General features: G+C 36.7%; 1 long non-coding RNA gene across 1 annotated transcript in view; it reads left to right on the top strand.

Moving 5' to 3' along the window:
• Positions 1-4,762: 4,762 nt before the first annotated feature.
• Positions 4,763-5,808, top strand: part of LOC123978141 — a 1,971-nt gene continuing 925 nt past the window's right edge. The window contains exons 1-2 of the long non-coding RNA XR_006826883.1: positions 4,763-4,790; positions 4,890-4,918. This is a non-coding gene — a long non-coding RNA (uncharacterized LOC123978141). The remainder of the gene's footprint in view (positions 4,791-4,889; positions 4,919-5,808) is intronic.

Below are 5,808 nucleotides of genomic sequence, written 5' to 3'. Positions count from 1 at the left end.
ACTCCTTTAGTTAAGGAAAGAATATTAGAACAATTATTATCTGATTTAACACATTGGGACCTGTCAGTAAGATAATTACAGATCCATCCAACTGCCTTTTTAGATAATCCAATATTGATCAGTCTCTCTTTGAGTAAACTGTGGTTTACAGAGTCAAAGGCTTTTGACAAATCAATGAAAAGTACTGCACAATGTTGCTTATTGTCAAGAGCTGTTGAGATATCGTTGATCACCTTCAATGTTGCTGTTATGGTACTATGACCTTTCCTAAAGCCTGACTGGAATTTGCATAAAATGTTGTTGGAATACAAAAATTCTTTCAACTGTTCATTTATTAAAGATTCCAAAATTTTTGATAAGATACAAAGTTTTGAAATTGGCCTGTAGTTATTAACAATTTTTGGATCACCACCTTTGAATAATGGTGTGACAAAAGCTGATTTTCCAGATTTTGGGAATTTGCATAAAAACTTAAGTTAAAAATATCAGTCAAAGGTTTTGCTATTAAATCAGCTGCAATTTTTAGAAAATACGGATCAATTAAGTCAGGTCCTTGTGGTTTACGTGCATCCAATGATTGTAGTGCTTTGCGGACTTGACGAGATAATACAACCAACCTCACAGGTGTGCCATATCAAGATGCTGATCAGACAGCATGGGTATTGCACAGGTGTGTCTTAGGCTGGCTACAATAAAAGGCCATTCGAAAATGTGCAGTTCCATCACATAGCACAATGCCACAGAGGCTGCAAGTTTTGAGGGTGCGCGCAATTGGCATGCTGACTGCAGGAATGTCCACCAGAGCTGTTGCCCGTGAATTGAATGTTCATTTCTATAACATAAGTCGTCTCCTAAGACGTTTCAGAATTTGGCAGCACATACCGGCCTCACAACCGCGGACCACATGTAACCACACCATCCCAGGACCTCCACATCCAGCATCTTCACCTCCAAGATCGTCTGAGATCAGCCACCCAGACAGCTGCTGCAGCCATCTTAGGGAAGCTCATCTGCATTTTCGTCGGGTCTCGACCTGGCTGCAGTTCATCTCGTTACCAACTTCAGAGGGCAAATGTTCACGTTCGATGACATCTGGCACTTTGGAGAGGTGTTCTCTTCATGTATGAATCCCTTGTTCTCGTACATCGTCACGTCTTGTGACTCGTGTGTATCATCACACCCCTAATCTGAGCCCTTATGTCCCCACCACTTTTCAATACAAAGTGAAGCCCTTGTTAGAGGGTAAGGGCTCCAGAGCTCTGCTGCTTTTGTTAACCACATTCTGACTAAAACACTTCCCCTTCAGTTCTCAGACAAATTTAAGTGCAAAGATAAAATGAGGAACCAGCCGAACTCACACCAGTAAAATATCATCTTATCTGTGTTCTTTACCAGCTGCTTCAGTATCACCATATTGCACCATGGACATCAGGAGTCAGATTCTGGTGGGAGAGGAGTTTGACTCTTCACCTGTCTGTTCATGTGTGCTGTCAAACATCCTGTCTGTTTTCTAATAAACACTGTCTGAAGAAAACAAGTTGCGTTATTGCAAACATTTATCTTAACTAAGAATCTTCGCACCTTGAGCTTCAGCTTCTTCTTTTTAGGGGGTGTAACACATCACTGTCCCATATACACAGTGGGACTGTACAAAGTGTGAACGTGGGACTCATTATGAGTCTTAATATACTTTGTTAGTTACAGCATTAAATTGGCTAAGTGAATGCAGAAACATAATGTATTGCTTTGCCTTTTAATTAGTGACTTTGCCTTCTTTACACGCTCATTCCAGTTTCACATTATCTTTGTCAGGCTGCTGCAACCTCTGACCTCTGACATCTTTACTGATGACTGCAATTCATATTTCTGAATGAAGAATTTGGGGTCCCTGTCAGTCACTGTGGAGAAAGAAAATGGAAACAGACTAAAAGTCACTATGAGAAAGTGACATCATCCTAACCACAGGAAGAAGCTGCAGCGTCTCTCTACTAAAGCACTAGTTTAGAAACTCAGACAGTTCTGAGCACAAGAACAAGAGACAGAAGAAGGAGAGACTCAGAGAATAATGATGGTTGAGTTCAAATGGATTTCTTTATTTCTTACAGCGGTGCTTCAGTTTACAGGTAAGAATACATATATCACATATATAAATGGAAGGCACATTGTAAAAAATAACTTGATCAATATTATTAAAGAATCTTTATTAGCTACATTTGATTTAACTAAGAAAACCAAATCTGTTGTTTCTAATGTTGTTTCTAAACTAAGGATAAAGAAATAATCGTCACTAACTATGAACATAACAGACATTTTCTCAATTCAGTTTATATTTTCATATAGCAGCAGCTGAAAAACTTCCCCTCTCCTTTATTGTCAGAGTTGGAGATGAAGTCACTTTGTCTTGTGAAAATGTGATAAACGGTCAGCAGAAATATAACTATACTACATGGGTCTTCAGTGGTTCAGGAAACATAGCAGTAGTAGAGCTGGTTGAACTTGGTGTTACAGAGAACTGTTCTCTGCTTATAAAGAAGGTCACAGTCGAGGTTGTTTGTCTTTACATTATTCATTTTGTGCAATAAAAGTAAAACTTATACTTTTGGCTACTGTACACAACTGTAATATTTTGCCAAATAAATATTTTCTGTTTCAACATTGCATTTTTGTATAGTGTATTTTTCACCTCTCAGCAGATTACTTTCAGTCTACAGCATTGTATGGAAATGTACACATAAGCCTGTGAAAAACAAAAGGGCTTTAGATTTAGAACAACAGTGTGGAAATGGTATATCAAAGAACTTACTATTATGAAAAAAGTGTTTGCCATCTGATGCCAATGCTTCATTTTGGAATGTGTTTGTGACATTTTGAATGCAGTGTTTCATTTTTACGGACATATGAGACATTTTGCATTTGGTGTGAGCAGTTGTGAGAATGGTGTGTAGAGTTTTGAAAACGTGTGTCAGCAGTTGGAAAAAACTGTAACACACACCAGTTCACGGACTGTGACAGTTAATAGCTGAGAAGGGACAGAAGAACGACTCAAGCACAATGGTTGAATTCAGATGGATTTAAGTGTGTTTATTTCTGCTTCAGCTTATGAGTAAAGATAACATGTTAACTAACAATAACATCTCAAAACAAAACATGTATTGGATCTAAATTTATCCACTAAATATCAGCATAGAAGTCATTGATATTTAATCTTATTTTGTCTCATCTTTTCAACAGCAGTGGCTGGAAACCTTTCCATCTTCATTGTCAGAGATGGAGATGAAGTCACTTTGCCTTGTGGAAATGTGATCGGTGGTCAAGACAAATGTGACAGTACTAGCTGGATCTTCAGTGCTACAGAAAATACAGCGCCTGTGTGGCTGATTGAACGTGGGCAGATTAGTGAAAAGGCCATAGCTAAATCAGAGAGACTGAATGTTACAGCAAAGTGAAGTTAACTTTACTTTTGTTTTTCTCTCACAATACCTCCATCTTCACCAGTGACTGAATATGAGGATGGTGATAAGGTGACGTTAACCTGCTCTGTGTCGACATATGCAGGGTGTGAACACACAGTTAAGTGGCTGTATGAGGGTAAAGATGTAGAAGAAGATAACAAAGACAAGAAGACACTGCAGTCTGACTGCTCAGTTACTGTGACATTTCTTCCCTCTTATCTAAAGGCAAACTATCGTGAGTTGTTAAAATGTAAAGTAACGGATATTTACATTGGAAAAGTGCAGCTGTTTCCATTCATCCCTCAGCTGTCAGATGAGGAAACAGGTGAGAATCTGATGACCTATTTAAAATCACTTCAAACTCCACATGATTAATATATGGATTTTAGGTTTTGAGATGACATCATTTATAAACAGTTCAGTTTAGTTTTAGTGGTGTGGGTAAACTCTTATATATTTAATAACCATTTATATTTATTTTCCCGTTCCCTGATCCCCACCTACACTACAAAACATTTAAAATGCTGTGTTAACAAATGAGGATGTAGAAATTCTTTTCAAAGTTTAATGTGTTAGCAAGTTAACGTTTGCTAATTAACAACAAATACAAAGTACAGCTGAGGCTGATGGGAATGTGCTTAGTTTTAAAGGTATTTGTTTGTAAACAAAAAAAATAATAAAAAGGTCGACCTGATGGTGGCGCTAGATGAAAATTCACCTCATGTGAGAAACAAGTTGAGCATATTATATAGAATATGTATGATGGAGTATTAGGGCCACATTTAAGGAGAAACAAATTATACTATAGCTTTTATTTTTGTTATGTTGATTTAATTCTCGACATTTCAACTTTATTCTTGAAATGCATTTTAACTAAAAAATCTTAATCCTACATTAATCGTAAATATGTCATTTAGTTACTGAAGATGGAAAACAATTATTGTCTTACCATTGGTTTGTGTTTTCTAATTTAATTTAATCTGCAACAAAATCAAAATGAAACACAACAGCCAGGAGAAACAAGTTTCATGAGGAAAATAATATAAATAATTAGTTAGTCCTTCACATTCTTAGCACGATGTTGTATGGGTACCCAATATCTTGATCCAGTATCTCTTCGAATTACTTGCAAATTGTATTTTCAAAAGACATGTATGTTTACTGATACTTAATTTATTTTTCTATTTGTACTTGAACAAGTACAGCATTTTTAAAAACAGTTGTATTTCTCTTCTCTTTTAGTCACCTCCTTTGAACAAATCCGACATTTGGTGTCTGTGGGATTAGCCGCACTCATAGTAATTGTTGTTGCAGTCAACATCTGGACAAGAACTAAAGGTGAGAACATTCACAGATGAAACTCAGAAACAGGAAGTTTTGATAAACCTGGATTTTCACTGTGGAAACAAAAGTTGACTCTTTCTCTTTTCTTTTTAGGGACAAAAACACAGATGGATGAAAACACAGTGAGTTGATAATGTTTTTACAGTTGGTACTTTACACAGCAAACCAGTGTTTGTGACATCTGTTCTTCATTCTTACCTCTATAGATAGATATAAAGATAGAAGGCAAAACAAACAGGAATCAGTCTCTATAACATTTAGTGGCTATAAGTAATGAAGACCATTTTATAAAAATAAAAACGTCGGCATTAATTAATTAATGCGTCAACGCGATAATAATGTGTTAACTTGCCCAGCCATGTATAAATGGATACAGCACTGCCCCGACAGGCAGGGTGCGAACTATGGGGAAGCCAGAGGGAGCTCCCCTAAAACATGATCTGTGAAATTTTGTGGGGTCTCTAAAATATTGATAGTATGCTTTATTGCTATTAATTTCAATATTTCTGTATAATCATCCAGCCAGATGGAATGATCACTGAGCGCACCCGGGTCCATGATCTCCTGTCCCTGGCCCTGTATGCCCTGTTTGTATTACGATGGCACACTGCATGAATTTTACACGTGATCCATGCACTACTGCAGCTGGAGGCTCTCAGCAGTGCCACACAACTTTCTAAATTCTTCCATCAAAAAGAAAGGTCAGGTTAAAACAGTGTAGAGAGACTGGCAATAACATAATAATAATGATAAACAATGCCTGTGTAGGAGACCTAAAAATTTTTAGTTATGGATTTTAATAAATTTATGAGAATTGATACCCAATTATGAATTCAAAATTGAAGATTCATAAAATCAAAATTTTCCTCGTTAAGGGCACCACCGGAGTTGTTATAATCCTAGAGTCTCCGGAACTCTAGGTAGTTTTGAATAATTATACAATTATTACTAGTGATCAGTTAGTTAATAATTGCTCAATTATCTTAAATCAGTCAGTCAGTCTCATATCTAA

The sequence above is a fragment of the Micropterus dolomieu genome, linkage group LG10 (assembly GCF_021292245.1).
Source record: "Micropterus dolomieu isolate WLL.071019.BEF.003 ecotype Adirondacks linkage group LG10, ASM2129224v1, whole genome shotgun sequence".
NCBI lineage: Eukaryota > Metazoa > Chordata > Actinopteri > Centrarchiformes > Centrarchidae > Micropterus > Micropterus dolomieu.
The sequence above is the reverse complement of the archived record's forward strand: the minus strand, read 5'-3'. Positions and strand labels throughout refer to the sequence as shown.